Raw genomic sequence first — 19,130 nt, 5'->3', positions numbered from 1 at the left:
TCTCCTCTTCACCATCTGGCTGGTAAGGGGGTCTTGGGGTCCTCTTGGGTCCGGTAAATTCTCTTGGGGCCGGGAGCGACGTGAGGAAGCGTCTCACTCGCTTATCTGCTAGCCACGCCTCCAGAAGTGGGTTTTTATGAGGGAAATGTGGCGACGGTGGGGTTACATGCAGAGAGTGTGGTGACGGTGGGGTTACATGCAGAGAGTGTGGTGACGGAGGGGTTACGTGCGGGGAGAGTGGTGACGGCTTGGTTACGTGCAGGGAGTGTGGTGGCGGCGCGGTTACGTGCAGGGAGTGTGGTGGCGGTACGGTTACATGCAGGGAGTGTGGTGACGGTACGGTTACATGCAGGGAGTGTGGAGACGGTGAGGTTACATGCAGAGAGTGTGGTGACGGTGGGGTTACATGCAGAGAGTGTGGTGACGGAGGAGTTACGTGCGGGGAGAGTGGTGACGGCTTGGTTACGTGCAGGGAGTGTGGTGGCGGTGCGGTTATATAAGGGGAGTGTGGTGGTGTTATGGTTACGCGAGAGAAGTGGGTTTTTATGAGGGAAATGTGGCGACGGTGGGGTTACATGCAGAGAGTGTGGTGACGGTGGGGTTACATGCAGAGAGTGTGGTGACGGAGGAGTTACGTGCGGGGAGAGTGGTGACGGCTTGGTTACGTGCAGGGAGTGTGGTGGCGGCGCGGTTACGTGCAGGGAGTGTGGTGGCGGCGCGGTTACGTGCAGGGAGTGTGGTGGCGGCGCGGTTACGTGCAGGGAGTGTAGTGGCGGCACGGTAACATGAGGGAATTGTGGTGACGGTGCGGTTACGTGCGGGGAGTGTGGTGACGGTGCGGTTATGTGCGGAGAGTGTGGAGGCGCAATGGTTACATGAGGAAGGTGTGGTGATGGTACGGTTACATGCTGGGAGTGTGGTGGCGGTACGGTTACATAAGGGCGGTGTGGTGATGGTGGGGTTACATGCGGGGAGTGTGGTGACGGTGTGTTTACATGCTGGGGAGTGTAGTGACGGTGTGTTTACATGCGAGGAGTGTGGAGGCGGCGCGGTTACATGCGGGGAGTGTGGAGGCGGCGCGGTTACATGCGGGGAGTGTGGAGGCGGCGCGGTTACATGCGGGGAGTGTGGAGGCGGTACAGCTGCACAAGGGGAGTGTGGTGGGGATGCTGATTTTCGCACCTGTGATGGAACCCCTAACAATAATTTGTGCCGTGCCATTTCCATAAATGTCATAGAAGGCAATGAAAATGAAGTGAACAGTTTAGCATACAGTAATGCCCCTTTCACACGGGCCAAAAATCTCACTTACCCAAAGCAACCAGCTTATTCACACTCATGAGGCTCTATTAGACTACATAAATAGGTACGCAGCATGTTCTACTTTAGGGCTCATGCGATGTACTGCCGTGTGACACGTGGTGAATCAATATATCAGTGAGTATATGGCCTCTCTCTGATTTTTTTTTTTTGTTGTCTGACTTTTATTGATCCATTCACATTAGCGTGTAAACACTGTGTGTAGATCCGAGCGAGGAAAAGATGGCAGCTTGCTCTATTTCTCCACATACCACGCAGTGTGAGCCCTATACTTTTGTAAGGGCAGCGTATATACAGCACTGTCCATACGCAATACATATGCAACCCCCACGATGAAACAGAGCAGGGAATTAGAAGAAAAAAGACAGTCACACATCGCATGATCGTGTACGTGAGATACGTAGTCATGCGCAGTACACTCGCTGCCATACGCAGTCTCTGCCGACAGAGTCGGCATCACATAGACCGTTAGTACACTACGGGACACCCGCATTGTTTTATGCATATAGTCGCTTATAAATTATATTGGAAAATTTTAATTTTTGATTATACAAGGTATTACTTTTATTTGCTGAGATTGAAATACCCTTCTAAGCCTTCAGTCACAGATGTAAAAGAATTTGGCGGAAATAACAGTGACAACGAACATAGTGGCGGACATAATAGGTAACGCCACCACCACAGCGGGGAAAATATCTATATTATACTATCACATACAGGACACGATCAATGCATGCAACCCGATACCAACAAAAGCAAAATGGTGGATCATGTGAGCGGGAACCGCATACAGCAGCTCCCGGTGACAGCTCCCTGCTCTCGGCTACTCATTCTAGTCGAGAGCAGGGAATTTTTAAATTTCCCGGGCCTCCCGGCTCTCTGTGCATGCGCGTGACGTAATGCGTCTGGCGCGCACGCGCAGACGCCGGCGGCAGTGCCGGGGAGAAGACAGAAGGATCCGGACGCTGCGGAGGACCGGAGGTGAGTACTCTCAGCTCCCCTTACGGATCCGATCCGTAAGGGGAGCTGAAACTTTAATTGTTTTTAACTTTCCATTGAGTTTAACGCGATCGCGTGACCGGGGGTGGGGTCCCGCGGCCCGGGATGACAGCTCCATGCTGTCGGCTACCTCCGGTAACCGGCAGCATGGAGCTATCACGTCCTGAGCCTGCAGGGCTGTCATTCCTAGAGGATGCATAAAACTACGTCCTCTAGGAATAAAGCCCAGGCGGCCAGGACGTAGAATCCCGATGGGGCCGTCGTTAAGGGGTTAAAGAGCCGATTCCATGGGAAAAACGCATTTTCCGTCAGCTCTGTACAGGTAAGCGGAAACATTTGTCCATTTTCATCAACAAATATTTAATTGATTTTCTAAATTATTGATTTGACAAAGTACATAAAATGCAAATCACAATAATAAAGTATATAATAAAACAAAAGAACTGTTGTGATGAGTCTATGGATGAACCTCGCCTTGTTTCTCAGTGGTAACGCGTCTAAATCATATTCCACATTATTTGAAAGATGCAAAATTGGCCAATCGTTACATTTCGTATTATTCGGTTTGCATAATTTAATTCTTAACCCCTTAGTGACCAGCCCATAGTGTTTTTACGTCCTGCCCAAGTGGGCCTTAATCCCTGAGGACGTAAAAACATGTGTCTGGGTGGATGACAGTGATCATGTAAAGTTAAAAAAAAAAGTGTGAAAAAGTAAAAAAAAAGTTTAAAAAGTTTTTAAAAAGTTTAAAAAGCGTACGTTTCATCTCCCCTTACGGATCATATCCGTGAGGGTGGATGAAAGTACGCACGTAAGGCCCCCAGATTTATCCGCGGACCTTACCCCAGTTTCTGCGCACACGCCTGTCACCAAAATGGCGGACGCATGCGCAAAAGCTGTGGATTGCCAGGATAATTTAAAATCTCCCTGCTCCTGGCTACAAAACTGAGCCAAGAGCCTGGAGATTTCACGGGGGGCCCCGGTGAGTGGTTCCTGATCCCGTGTTCGCCGTTATACAATGGATAATGGCGATCACGTAAAAGTTTTAAAAAAAAATTGAAGTTTCATCTCCCCTCACCGATGCGATCGGTGAGAGATGAAACTTTTTACCGGAGGCCTCCGTATTTGCACCCCAACGCAATCCTCATCCGTGAACTTACCCGGATTCTGCACATGCGACCGCTGGCAAAACACCGGACACATGCGCAGGAGTTGGGGAGTCCAGGGAACGTAAAATCTCCTTGCTCCCTGGAGAGCCTGGAGCAGTGACCTTGTTGAGCGGTCCCCGGTCACGTGATAAAAAGGTAGAGATCTACTGTAGGCCGGTCTCACATGACCGGATAGGAATTACGGATTCCGCATGCGTCTGATCCGCGGTAATACGCAGATCAATCGCATTGGATTACACAATTCCGCTCACATTAGTGGGTTGGAATTATGTAATCCACTCGCAGAAAAGAGAACGCAGCAGGTTCTATTTTACCGCGGATATCCGCAGCATAGAGCCTATTGTGCTCCGTGGTCGCGGATATACCCGCAGCCCATACGCAACTACGTTGTAAAGAGAATTCTGAAGGCACCCATTGAAACAAATATGTTTGTGTGAAGCGGCCCTTACTGTACTTTTGTTAGCATGAATCAAGCACATTTGCAAGCGCAAAAAAACACGCAACCATGCCACCATTTATTGAAATGGGCAATTAGTGTAATTAGAATAATACATGTTCTTCCCCTGCAGAAATGCACGAGAAAATAAAGGGGACTGCTTTTTTTTTTACAAAATGCGCATGCAAAATACACTTATGTGAAGGAACTCGCTGCAATCAGCGGGTTCTACTGACGTGTATTTAGCATGTATATTTTTCATGCGTAATATGCTGCGCAAATACATCTGTGTGAATCTGGCCGAAGAGCCCACGGTGGTATGCGTAAAACGCTGCGTCTCTGCGGTGAGAACACAATTGTGGACGTGAGCCCTAAGGCTGGAGCTCTATGGAGTCTTTCGCCATGACATGGATCATGTGACCAAAGATCGCTGTGCAGCCCTGTGAACTTGCATTCTCAAATATATCAATGGGGTCGCGCAAGTTCCCACAACCTATAGATTGCTAAAACCTCACCAAGGTTGGATTTTTGCAATATATTGGTCGCAGCTACTTGTGAGTTGTATCGCAACTCCATTGTCTTCAGTAAGGCCAGCTGCACACGACCGCTTCACATTCCGAATGCGGGATACCACAGCGGAATCTGGCCGTTACCCCAGCCGGCGACCATGCGTTCCTGCAGAATCTGTAATGCGGATGACCGCGAGTGTGAAGGAAGTAGCAGTAGTATGTATCTTTCAATGCATGTGATTTGCTGCAGATCCTCCGTGTGGACGACAACTGCGGATTGAACAATAGGAAACCGGTGGTGTGAAGCCGGCCCAAGAGTGTGAGGTCGCAGGGCTATACAGCGATCTTGGTCGCGTAGCACTAGTCTCATTGCATGACTACGACTCCGCCGTTCATGGGAGCTCAGTGCTTGACCATCTCCGTCAGCTCCACAGAAGTGAATGGAGAAGTAGTCACACGTTTAAAGAAATCTCATCCATATAATGCGGAAAAACAATCTACAGTTTAAATTGACCTGCGGGGCGGATTTTAAAGCTGCAAGACATCAATTTACAGATGTAGTAACACTAACGCATTCCACGTCAGCGTGCCACTGAGTAATTGAGTCACAGCTCCAATTGGCTTAGCACAACTACACTATCTGTGCAGCACGGCTCCGCTAAGCAAGTAGCGTAGTGCATCTTACAGACGCCGTCTGGTCCGCACGGCACATGTAGCCTGCCATCCTTCAAGGATGTAAAAGAATTTGGCGGAAATAACAGTGACAACGAACATAGTGGCGGACATAATAGATAACGCCACCACCACAGCGGGGAAAATATCTATATTATACTCTCACATACAGGACACGATCAATGCATGCAACCTGATACCAACAAAAGCAAAAGACATGAAGTTCAGAACTGCTGCGTCCTCCCCAGTGCTGCCGCCCACTAGCCCCGCCCCGCGCTCACTGATTGGATGGTGCGTCTGGAGTGTAGTGGCTGCTGGGAGATCCTACCACCAGCCAATACATTCTAGCCAGCAGATCAGTGAAGTGGCTAGAGTGGAGCTACTGAAGAGAGGAGCCGCTCCAATCTAGTCTTGTGGAGCTAGTGAGCTCCATATTACCTTCAGAGGGGAAGGATGGGTGGGGGGGCTGCTGGATCCTGACAGTCATCAAAGGGATGACAACCAGCTAGAACTAGGAGTAATAGATGCAATATAGACCATCCACCATAACACTGATACATATGGTTGGTGAGGAGACAAACTGCTATAGGCGTGCCGCGCGCGTGCGCCGGGCACATCCGCCGGGCCGAAGAAAGAAGATCTGGCCGCAAAGAAGAGAAGATCTGCCCGGTCCACTACGGGTAAGTTATTCTTATTTTAGGTCTCCCGCGGATCCGGACGGCTTCCATAGGCTTCAATAGAAGCCTGCGGGAGACCCGCACCTAAATGGAGCATGTCCATTTTTTTTCATGCTCCACATTTTTCTTAATTCACTTTTATTGACCATCCGCAGGTATTTATCTACCCGCGGGTGGTCAATGCATCCCTATGGGGTGCGGATCCACATGCGGCTGATCCGCTGCGGATTTTAATTCTTCTTTTCCCCGTGGACATGAGGCCTAAAGGCTCTGCATATCCAAGTGATTCTGATATTGTTTTTTTGCCACATGTTGTACTTCATTTAGGAGGTGAAAATAGTCTGATAAAATTAGTGTATATTTATTAAAAGCGTCAAAATTGAGAAAAAAGTTAAAAAAAGTAATTTATTTTCAGCCACAATATCTCAAACATATGCAAACATACTGTACAAATCTTTGATAAGATATATATTTCCATCTGTTTACTTTATTCTGGACGCACATTAGAAAAACTTCAGGTTTTTTTTAACCATTTAGGAGACGTACAAATTTAACATTGATTTTTAACATTTTGAGGAACACTTTCTTTTCCTGCACCAAGCCAAGATTGCAAAGTCTCATGGGTGTCCAAATGATAGATCCCCCCACAAATGATCCCATTTTATAAACTACACCCCTTAATGTATTCACTGAGGGGGTCAGGAGGATTTTTACCCTACAGTTTTTGTCAAGAATTAATGCAATTTGGAGGGGAAGAAATTAAATTTCATATTTTTGCAAATATGTCATTTTAATTTTAATGATGGGATTTTTTTCTATATTGCACATGAAGATGAGGATTGGCACCCCAAAATGGAGACCCCCCCGTATGTCCCGTGTTCAGAGATATACCCATTGTGGCCCTAATCTTGTGTCCGTATGCACAATGGGGCCCAAACCGAAAGGAGCAGCCGGTGGCTTTGTGAACAGTTATTTTGCATGAAAGTGTTTTAGGTCCCATTGCTCACTTGTGGAGCCCTTGAGCGCTTTGGAGAACCTCCACAAATGACCCTGTTTAAAAAACTAGACCCCTTAACGAATTCCTCTAGGGCTGTGCTGCGTATTTTGACCCACAGTATTTGAATGAATCTGAGCAAAGCAGAAGGAAAAAAGTTAAAGTTGTACTACCTCTAGCTTGGATACAAAATGTGAAACAGACCCTGTTGTATCGCCTCTAGCTTGGCTACAAGACGTGATATGGGTGGGCAAGCTGCCACTTGGGATGCATTATGCATTGACACTTGGGGGTCAGGATAACAGCATGCTGACAATAGAGGGCAATGTATAGCTTTATGTCTTTGGTGATGTTAAATTCATTCTCTGTGGCTGATTTTACACAAGTGAGCACTATATCAGCCCGAGAAACTCAAACCAATATCTCGCATGGCAAATATGCGAGTGTGTCTGCCAGTGCAGTGCGCCTTGTAAGAACAATGCATTGCGATGTGTGTATGTGTGTAAAATATATACACATACATACACACATACATATACAAACACACACACACACCGCTGTAGGAGCAACTGTAAGAAACAAAATAAATGGTGGGAATATGGCGGCCGCCTGATCTTTCACGCACATAGTATTCATAGGGGAGGTCCTATATTTTCTCGGTCAAGTATTAACGGGAGAAAATACTGCTGGTGAAAACGAAACCACAGAAATCTTAGGCTTAGTTTTGTCCCAATATACGGCCGTGACAATCACCAGCGATCCTTTTTTTTAGAGGATTAAATCGCATCGCTGCCGCGCACATTAAAAACCGCATGTTTTTGTTTAACGCGCAAGTCGGTAGGACTTTCCAATGTTAACATTGCAGCGCATATTTTTCGCCTTGTGATGCGCTAAAACGCAGCCTCCATAGGATTACATGGGAGATTTTTTAAAACGCACTGCGCAGAAGGACACAGCAGGCTGTGATTTTCTCTCTCAACATCACATCAGTGAAAACCTTGCTGAAGGGAAGGGAACCGTCGGGAATCATTGGCTGCGAAATCTGCTTTTTTTTTCAATAACCAACGCATCGGTTAAAAATGGCGCGATTTTACCCGCCGGTTTGAAACCACCCTAGAGAAAAATAGGGCAAAAAGATGGAGAACTGGGAGGTGACCCGCTAATCTCTATGGTGCTGTAAGTTTGGGTAAATCCAATAGGTGGTGCAGCACGTTTCTGTAAAAACAACAGAGGGCGCTGCAATGTTACTGTAGAAACCAATGGACAGCATGGCAGGTAGCTATACATAAACTATACAAAATCTGATTGGTTGCTGCTGCCGCCGCCATTATTTTGAAAGGTACGCTCAGTTCTTTCATAGAGAACAAGAAGGTAGGTACTTACAATTCAGGTAGGTAGGTTCAGTTTGGGCCTGGGAGAGACTCCAGTGGAGACTGACGGGAAAATGGCTGCTTACAACCTGTGGTCCTTGTTTCGGGTGCGTGTGTCACCATCGATCTAATGTATCTTACTGCATAGATATATATCTAGCTATAAAAATAGATAGTTATATATCAATATAGATATTTCTAAAAATATCTAGCTTTACGTATAAATTTAAACTTCTATAGTTATGGTTTTGTAAGGCTGAAAACAGACATACAGAATTTGTATTATTATCAGCATTATTCTTATAATTGCCATTGATGTTATTCCAGGGTCAGGTAATACACTGCATGAGGCTTTGACCAATTTTTACTATTTTAGGTAAAAAGCTGCATTGACTGCACTTCTGCATTTAGTGCGATATGGTAGGACTGCAAGCAAAGCCTGAGACAAGATCTTGGTGCGCCCCATGACAATACATATCAGGTAGGTATCCTGCCCTAGAGGTATGAAGGCACCATACAGCAGCACTCATCTGTAATCCAACCTGCAGGGACATTGTGTGCTGCTGTAATGCCCCAAAGTTACTGTAAGATTCTATTGCTTTACTGGTTTTTGCTTTTTTTGGTGTTTTTTATCTTTTATCCCAGTGCTACAAAGACCGAGGACAGAAAGCTCTGGCACTGAAATACTGTGATGAGGCTTCAGCCATGCCACTGGTTACTAAAGAGGTGAGGACTGTTAGTAGTAACGTGGTAACACAATTCAACTGTTATTTCAGCCATTGATTTACTGACCTACTCCACTGCTTACTGTATTGATTCTCTAGAATAGAGCCTCCATAGCCGCCTGTTCCCCATCTTCTATTCTAGAAGCTAGAAGTGGTACAACGGGGTACTAGAGTCCCCTTGCCTGTCCTTATCTTATCTTTTATCCAAGCTACAAGGCGTACAACAGGGTAGTAGAGCCTCCATTCCCATCTGTATAACCTCTTGTATCCAAGCTAGAAGTGGTACAACAGGATACCAGAGCCTCCTTGCCCACATGTTTGAATTCTGAAGGCACCCATTGAAACAAATATGTTTGTGTGAAGCGGCCCTTACTGTACTTTTGTTAGCATGAATCAAGCACATTTGCAAGCGCAAAAAAACACGCAACCATGCTGCCATTTATTGAAATGGGCAATTAGTGTAATTAGAATAATACATGTTCTTCCCCTGCAGAAATGCACGAGAAAATAAAGGGGACTGCTTTTTTTTTGGACAAAATGCGCATGCAAAATACACTTATGTGAAGGAACTCGCTGCAATCAGCGGGTTCTACTGACGTGTATTTAGCATGTATATTTTTCATGCGTAATATGCTACGCAAATACATCTGTGTGAATCTGGCCGAAGAGCCCACGGTGGTATGCGTAAAACGCTGCGTCTCTGCGGTGAGAACACAATCGTGGACATGAGCCCTAAGGCTGGAGCTCTATGGAGTCTTTCGCCATGACATGGGTCATGTGACCAAAGATCGCTGTGCAGCCCTGTGAACTTGCATACTCAAATATATCAATGGGGTCGCGCAAGTTCCCACAACCTATAGAGTGCTAAAACCTCACCGAGGTTGGATTTTTGCAATATATTGGTCGCAGCTACTTGTGAGTTGTATCGCAACTACATTGTCTTCAGTAAGGCCAGCTGCACACGACCGCTTCACATTCCGAATGCGGGCTACCACAGCGGAACCTGGCCGTTACCCCAGCGTTCCTGCAGAATCTGTAATGCAGATGACCGCGAGTGTGAAGGAAGTAGCAGTAGTATGTATCTTTCAATGCATGTGATTTGCTGCAGATCCTCCGTGTGGACGATGACTGCGGATTGAACAATAGGAAACCGGTGGTGTGAAGCCGGCCCGAGAGTGTGAGGTCGCAGGGCTATACAGCGATCTTGGTCACGTAGCACTAGTCTCATTGCATGACTACGACTCCGCCGTTCATGGGAGCTCAGTGCTTGACATGACAACTCCCTGCTGTTGGCGCGACCACCAGTCACCCTTAAAAGTAAACAGAAAGTTAAAAAATGGTAAAATGTAATCTTCGCTCATATTCGTGAGGGGAGATGCAATTACATACCTAAGGCCCCCGGATTTACCCTTGGACCTCACCTCAGCTTCTGCGCACGCGCCCGTCGTCAACGTTGGCCGATGCAAGAGCCGCAGATTGCCTGAGTAATTTAAGATATCCCTGCTCCTGGCTACCAAACATAGCCTGGAGATTTCATGGTGGGCCGCAGTACGTGGTCCCCAGTCACGTGATTGCCATTAGCCAATGGATAACGGCGATCATGTAAAAGTAAGAGTTACAGCTTCACCTCCTGTCACGAATCCAATCCGTAAGGGAAGGTGAAAATATTTCCCTAAGGCCTCCGGCGATGTCCCCCGACGGGATCCTTATCCTCGGTTGGATAACGGCGATCATGTAAAAGTTAAGAAAAAGTTGAAGTTTAATCTCCCCTCTTTGATCGGTGAGAGGAGATGAAACTTCTTACCGGAGGCCTCCGTATTTGAACCTCGATGTGATCCTCCTCCGTGGACCTTCTCCGGCTTCTGCGCATGAACCTGCCTTAAAATGCCAGACAGATGCGCAGCAGCTGGGGAGCCCGGTAAATTTTTTAATCTCTGTGCTCCCGGCTAACAAAGGTCACCGAGAGCCTGGAGCTCAATTCTGCCGTTTTCTCTCCCTGCGATCATAAAAAAAGATGATGTGATACAGGCGAACATGGAGGCTCTAGTACCCTGTTGTCCCACCTCTAGCTTGGATACAAGATGTGATACAGGCGAGTATGGAGGCTCTAGTACTTTGTTGTACCACCTCTAGCTTGGATACAAGATGTGATATGGGGGGCAATTGAGGCATACAGGTTCCATATGGTATTATGTGTCCTCATTTGCTGTGACTGAGCCTCTAGATCATACAAACTTCTAGGCTGTGGAAGTTGCCATCCTAAATGCGCAGACCGGTGCCAGCTCTGCGATCCCCGCACAGAAATAGAGCATGCCGCGGTTTGTTTTCCACGTGTGATTCTAGGCTCTATTCTAGAGAATCAATACAGTAAGCAGTGGAGTAGGTCAGTAAATCAATGGCTGAAATAACAGTTGAATTGTGTTACCACGTTACTACTGATAGTCCTCACCTCTTTAGTAACCGGTGGCATGGCTGAAGCCTCATCACAGTATTTCAGTGCCAGAGCTTTCTGTCCTCGGTCTTTGTAGCACTGGGATGAAAGATAAAAAACACCAAAAAAAGCAAAAACCAGTAAAGCAATAGAATCTTACAGTAACTTTGGGGCATTACAGCAGCACACAATGTCCCTGCAGGTTGGATTACAGATGAGTGCTGCTGTATGGTGCCTTCATACCTCTAGGGCAGGATACCTACCTGATATGTATTGTCATGGGGCGCACCAAGATCTTGTCTCAGGCTTTGCTTGCAGTCCTACCATATCGCACTAAATGCAGAAGTGCAGTCAATGCAGCTTTTTACCTAAAATAGTAAAAATTGGTCAAAGCCTCATGCAGTGTATTACCTGACCCTGGAATAACATCAATGGCAATTATAAGAATAATGCTGATAATAATACAAATTCTGTATGTCTGTTTTCAGCCTTACAAAACCATAACTATAGAAGTTTAAATTTATACGTAAAGCTAGATATTTTTAGAAATATCTATATTGATATATAACTATCTATTTTTATAGCTAGATATATATCTATGCAGTAAGATGCATTAGATCGATGGTGACACACGCACCCGAAACAAGGACCACAGGTTGTAAGCAGCCATTTTTCCGTCAGTCTCCACTGGAGTCTCTCCCAGGCCCAAACTGAACCTACCTACCTGAATTGTAAGTACCTACCTTCTTGTTCTCTATGAAAGAACTGAGCGTACGTTTTTAAAAAATGGCGGCGGCAGCAGCAACCAATCAGATTTTGTATAGTTTATGTATAGCTACCTGCCATGCTGTCCATTGGTTTCTACAGTAACATTGCAGCGCCCTCTGTTGTTTTTACAGAAACGTGCTGCACCACCTATTGGATTTACCCAAACTTACAGCACCATAGAGATTAGCGGGTCACCTCCCAGTTCTCCATCTTTTTGCCCTATTTTTCTCTAGGGTGGTTTCAAACCGGCGGGTAAAATCGCGCCATTTTTAACCGATGCGTTGGCTATTGAAAAAAAAAGCAGATTTCGCAGCCAATGATTCCCAACGGTTCCCTTCCCTTCAGCAAGGTTTTCACTGATGTGATGTTGAGAGAGAAAATCACAGCCTGCTGTGTCCTTCTGCGCAGTGCGTTTTTTAAAATCTCCCATGTAATCCTATGGAGGCTGCGTTTTATCGCATCACAAGGCGAAAAATATGCGCTGCATGTTAACATTGGAAAGTCCTACCGACTTGCGCGTTAAACAAAAACATGCGGTTTTTAATGTGCGCGGCAGCGATGCGATTTAATCCTCTAAAAAAAAGCATCGCTGGTGATTGTCACGGCCGTATATTGGGACAAAACTAAGCCTAAGATTTCTGTGGTTTCGTTTTCACCAGCAGTATTCTCTCCCGTTAATACTTGACCGAGAAAATATAGGACCTCCCCTATGAATACTATGTGCGTAAAAGATCAGGCGGCCGCCATATTCCCACCATTTATTTTGTTTCTTACAGTTGCTCCTACAGCGGTGTGTGTTTGTGTTTGTATATGTATGTGTGTATGTATGTGTATATATTTTACACACATACACACATCGCAATGCATTGTTCTTACAAGGCGCACTGCACTGGCAGACACACTCGCATATTTGCCATGCGAGATATTGGTTTGAGTTTCTCGGGCTGATATAGTGCTCACTTGTGTAAAATCAGCCACAGAGAATGAATTTAACATCACCAAAGACATAAAGCTATACATTGCCCTCTATTGTCAGCATGCTGTTATCCTGACCCCCAAGTGTCAATGCATAATGCATCCCAAGTGGCAGCTTGCCCACCCATATCACGTCTTGTAGCCAAGCTAGAGGCGATACAACAGGGTCTGTTTCACATTTTGTATCCAAGCTAGAGGTAGTACAACTTTAACTTTTTTCCTTCTGCTTTGCTCAGATTCATTCAAATACTGTGGGTCAAAATACGCAGCACAGCCCTAGAGGAATTTGTTAAGGGGTCTAGTTTTTTAAACAGGGTCATTTGTGGGGGTTCTCCAACAGCACCTAGCGGACATGGCGCGGCCCCAACTGCACCGCTCTGCGCCATCTGCGTGCAGCGCGGGGACTTCTTACAGATGCGACACTATTGTACCCTTTACATTCCACGGTCAGCATAGATTGCTGTCAGTCCCAACCAGCTCCCACTGTGAACCCTTTACATTCCACGGTCAGCATAGATTGCTGTCAGCCCAAGCCAGCTCCCACTGTGCTCCCTTTATATGCCACGGTCAGCATAGATTGCTGTCAGCCCCAGCCAGCTCCCTCTGTAAACCTTTTACATGTCACGGTCAGCATAGATTGCTGTCAGCCCCAGCCAGCTCCCTCTGTAAACCTTTTACATGCCGTGGTCAGCATTTATTGCTTTCAATCCCAGCCAGCTCCCACTGTGAACCCTTTTCATGTCGCGATCAGCGTAGATTGCTGTCAGTCCCAGCCAGCTCCCTCTGCGAACCCTTTACATGTCGCGATCAGCGTAGATTGCTGTCAGTCCCAGCCAGCTCCCTCTGTGCTCCCTTCACATGCCGCGGTCAGCATAGATGGCTGTCAGTCCCAGCCAGCTCCCTCTGTAAACCTTTTACATGCCCAGTCAGCATAGATTGCTGTCAGTCCCAGCCAGCTCCCTCTGCGAACCCTTTACATGCCACAGTCAGCATAGATTGCTGTCAGTCCCAGCCAGCTCCCTCTATAAACCCTTTACATGCCACGGTCAGCATAGATTGCTGTGAGCCCCAGCCAGCTCCCACTGTGCACTCCCCGCATGTAAACGCACCGTCAATACACTCCCCAGCATGTAACCACACCGTCACCACACTCCCCGCATGTAACCCCACCATCACCACACTGCCCTTATGTAACCGTATCGCCACCACACTCCCAGCATGTAACCCCACCGTCTCCACACTCCCTGCATGTAACCGTACCGTCACCACACTCCCTGCATGTAACCCCAGGTCGCCACATTTCCCTCATGAAAACCCACTAGTCATTTGAGGGGGTTCTTTATAGTTTTGGCCGCTCAATGGCTCTATAAGTGGGCAATGGGGCCTGAAATTTATTCAGTGGTACCCTGAAATCCAACGGGTATTCCTTTCATTGTAGGCCTAGCCATGGGTCCTGTAAGTCTATTAGGGCCACAATGGGTATGTTTCTGAACACGGGACAAACAGGGGTATCGATTTTGGGGTGAAAGCCTTCATTTATATGTGTGCTGTACAAAAAAAACTGTTTTTAAATTGACACAATAGCCCAAAAAATGAAAATCCTATTTTTTTCCTTTTGCTTTGCTTGAATTTATTCAAAAACTGTGGGGTCAAAATATGCAGTACATCCCTGGATAAATTCGTTAAGGGGTCTAGTTTTTAAAATGGGGTCATTTGTGGGGGTTCTATATGGTTTTGGGCGCTCAAGAACTCTACAAGTGGGCAATGGGGCCTAAAAGGACTTCAAGCAAAATCTATGTTCTGAAAGCCACCGATTACTCCTTTTATTTTGGGCCGCGTTGTGTATCCAGACATAAGATTAGGGCCACAATGGGTATGTCTCTGAACACGGGACAAACAGGGGTATCCATTTTTGGGTGCAAGTCTTCCTTCATATGTGTGCTGTACAAAAAAAGCTGTTTTTAAAATGACAGAATTGCCGAAAAAACGAAAATCACAATTTTTTCCTTTTGCTTGGTTTGAATTCATTCAAAAACTGTGGGGTCAAAATATGCAGTACACCCCTAGATAAATTCCTTAAGGGGTCTAGTTTTCAAAATGGGGTCATTTGTGGGGGGTTTCTATTGTTTTGGGCGCTCAAGAACTCTACATGTGTGCTATGGGGCCTAAAAGGACTTCAAGCAAAATTTCTGTTTTGAAAGACACTGACTACTCCTTTCATTTTGGGCCCCGTTGTGGACTCAGATATAACAATAGGGCCACAATGGGTATATTTCTGAACACGGGAGAAATAGGGGTATCCATTTTGGGGTGTAAATCCTGATTTTCATGTAAACTATAGGAAAAAAATATGTCTTTAAAATAACAGATTTGCAAAAATATGAAATTTTACTTTTTCTCCTCTAAATTGAATTAATTCCTGAAAAAAAACTGTGGGGTCAAAATACTCATGACACCCCTCAGTGAATACATTAAGGGGTGTAGTTTTTAAAATGAGGTCATTTGGGGGGGTATCTATTATTCTGACACTCATGAGCCTTTCCAATCTCGGCTTGGTATAGAAAAACAAAGTGTTCCTCAAAATGCTAAAAAGTAATGTTAAATTTGTACGTCTCCTAAATAGTTAAAAAAAAAACGAAAGTTTTTCCAATGTGCGCCCAAAATAAAGTAAACGGGTGGAAATATAAATCTTAGCAAAAATTTCTATATTATGTTTGCACATATTTAAGATATTGCAGTTGGAAATGTGAAAAAATGACGATTTTTTTCAAAATTTTCCCAATTTTGGCGCTTTTAATAAATAAACACAATTTCTATCGGTCTATTTTTTCCGCCTAAATGAAGCACAACATGTGGCGAAAAAACAATGTCAGAATCGCTTGGATATGCAAAACCTTTCTGGTGTTTTTCCATGTTAAAGTGACACATGTCAGATTTGCAAAATTTGGCCTGGTCATTAAGGCGCAAACAGGCTTGGTCACTAAGGGGTTAAATATGAGCCATACAGAAGTTATTCACTTACCTGCTCCGTTGCTGGCGTCCCCGTCTCCATGGCTCCGTCTAATTTCGCTGGCTTCTTGCTTTTTTAGACGCGCTTGCGCTGTGCGGTCTTCTGCCTGGTGAATGGGGCCGCTCGTGCCGGAGAGCTGCTCACCGCGTCGTCATCGTAGCTCCGCCCCGTCACGTGTGCCGATTCCAGCCAATCAGGAGGCTGGAATCGGCAATGGAACGCAAGGAAGGAGAAGAAAATCCACGGTGCACCATGGGAGAAGACCCGCGGTCCACCGTGGGAGAAGACCAGCGGCGCCATCTTTAAAAGAAGAATAGAAGAAGCTGCAGAACGCTGATGCAGGTAAGTGCAATGTGCTTTTTAAAAACTAACCTATGCTTTCTTTTTAACAGACTTTAAATGCACACAAAAGTAGAGCATGCAGCGGTTTTTTCGCATTTGGGCAAAAAAAGGAAACGAAAACCAATCCGTTGAAATCAATGGGTTTTATTCTCTGCATATTGTGCTCAGAAAGTTTGCGCATGCTAACACACGCGTGTAAATGTCCATGTGAAGGAACTCTTAAGCCTGGCTTCACATCGGTGTGTTTGTGTGCGCATTTATGCAGCGAATAGAGCCCTAATGAACGGGTTCGTTCACAAGTGCGCATCTTTACATTTCATGCAAAAAAAAATATGCAGCATACTCTATTTTGCGGCACTTTTGCACACCAAAAGTCCCCATAGAAGTCAATGGGGATGCACAAATATACATGTGATATGCCAGGAGGTGCGTGATACGCTGCGTAATTGCGCAGGAAAGGAACACATCCAGAACTCGTTAGACTAATTCCATACATATTTTTAGGTGACTTGGACATTTTCGTTCCTAAGATCTGAGTTCGTCCAACAGACCGGCCTAATGTCACACGATGTCAATAGTAAGTAGCTTGTGCCTCTTAATACTAGTAAGTAGCTTGTGTTCTCCCGCGGGGTTTTGAACGATAATTGTCCCATGTAAAAACATGCAGAAACTGAACGACTGGATCAGAATCGTCCAGTTGTTCACTTTTAAGCAGCTTAAAATCCAAACACATTTCTCGGTGTAAGCAGCAGCCGTCCAGTACTGAACGTCTGCTGCTTACAGTGAATGGAGGTGAGCAGAACTCTCCTCCAGCTGCCCCGCCTCCCTGCTGGCTGCGCTGTCAGCAATCCAGCAATGCTCGCTCCTGTGCAGAGCGAGCACCACAGGGATGAATGTCCGGCATTGTTTGCCTGACACTCGTTTTGTGTAAAAGGACCCTTGGACCTCCCTCACACAGGTGTTTTTGTACAGTTTTTAGTGCTGCGCTAAACGCTGTACAACGCACCCATACATTTCAATGGGGCTGCTCACACAAGGCTAAAAATGCTGTGTCTTCAACGCTGCGCTTTAACAGCGTTGCATGTTCTATTTTGGGACGTTTTCAGCCCTGTGTCACCCATTGAAATGAATGGGCAGCGGCCCGGGCTTCCCTTGCACTGACAAATGATCTATTGCTGTAAGCGAGGTTTGAGAACTCTCCTCCAGCAATAGATTGCTGTGATTGGACAGCATGGCGCTGTCATCCCGGGCCGCGGGACCCCACCCCCGGTCACGCGATCGCGTTAAACTCAATGTAAAGTTAAAAACCATTAAAGTTTCCGCTCCCCTTACGGATCGGATCCGTAACGGGAGCTGAGAGTACTCACCTCCGGTCCTCCGCAGCGTCCGGATCCTTCTGTCTTCTCCCCGGCACTGCCGCCGGCGTCTGCGCGTGCGCGCCAGACGCATTACGTCACGCGCATGCACAGAGAGCCGGGAGGCCCGGGAAATTTAAAAATTCCCTGCTCTCGACTAGAATGAGTAGCCGAGAGCAGGGAGCTGTCACCGGGAGCCGCTGTATGCGGTTCCCGCTCACATGATCCACCATTTTGCTTTTGTTGGTATCGGGTTGCATGCATTGATCGTGCCCTGTATGTGATAGTATAATATAGATATTTTCCCCGCTGTGGTGGTGGCGTTACCTATTATGTCCGCCACTATGTTCGTTGTCACTGTTATTTCCGCCAAATTCTTTTACATCTGTGACTGAAGGCTTAGAAGGGTATTTCAATCTCAGCAAATAAAAGTAATACCTTGTATAATCAAAAATTAAAATTTTCCAATATAATTTATAAGCGACTATATGCATAAAACAATGCGGGTGTCCCGTAGTGTACTAACGGTCTATGTGATGCCGACTCTGTCGGCAGAGACTGCGTATGGCAGCGAGTGTACTGCGCATGACTACGTATCTCACGTACACGATCATGCGATGTGTGACTGTCTTTTTTCTTCTAATTCCCTGCTCTGTTTCATCGTGGGGGTTGCATATGTATTGCGTATGGACAGTGCTGTATATACGCTGCCCTTACAAAAGTATAGGGCTCACACTGCGTGGTATGTGGAGAAATAGAGCAAGCTGCCATCTTTTCCTCGCTCGGATCTACACACAGTGTTTGATTCAAGAAGCAATCCAGCGGGATGGCGCCGAGTGGCTGGAGGAGTTAATCGCCAGCTGCAGGTCGGGATCGGAGTCGGGGAGGCCACTCGAGCCAGCAGTAAGGGAGCCGGTATCCGGAGAGGGAGCAGCACAAGAGGGGGATGCCGGGCGAGGCCGCCCGAAGCGAAGAAACCCCCCCCCCCCCAGCGCGACTCAGCCCGAGTCCCGCTGCAAAGAGAGGCGGCCGTAAGAGCAGTCGCGGCGGCGAGAGGCCGCAAGGAGCAGGACGCGCCATGAGGTTTTTAGCGCCAAATTCAAACCGGGCGTCGGGGAGAGCGCCGGGACCGGTGCCCATCGTGAAATCTCCAGGCTTTCAGCTACGTTTGCTAGCCAGCAACAGGGAGATTTTAAATTACCCCGGCAATCTGGGGTAAGGTCCGCGGATAAATACGGGGGCTTTAGGTATGTAATTTCATCTCCACTCACGGATATGAGGAAAGATGAAATTTTAAAGTTTTTAACTGTTTACTTGGATAACGGCAATAGCGTGACTGGGGGTCACTCCGGCAGCTGACAACAAGGAGCTGTCATGT

This window comes from Eleutherodactylus coqui, unplaced genomic scaffold (genome assembly GCF_035609145.1).
Source record: "Eleutherodactylus coqui strain aEleCoq1 unplaced genomic scaffold, aEleCoq1.hap1 HAP1_SCAFFOLD_33, whole genome shotgun sequence".
NCBI classification, from domain to species: Eukaryota; Metazoa; Chordata; class Amphibia; order Anura; family Eleutherodactylidae; genus Eleutherodactylus; species Eleutherodactylus coqui.
This window is presented reverse-complemented; position numbering follows the sequence as displayed.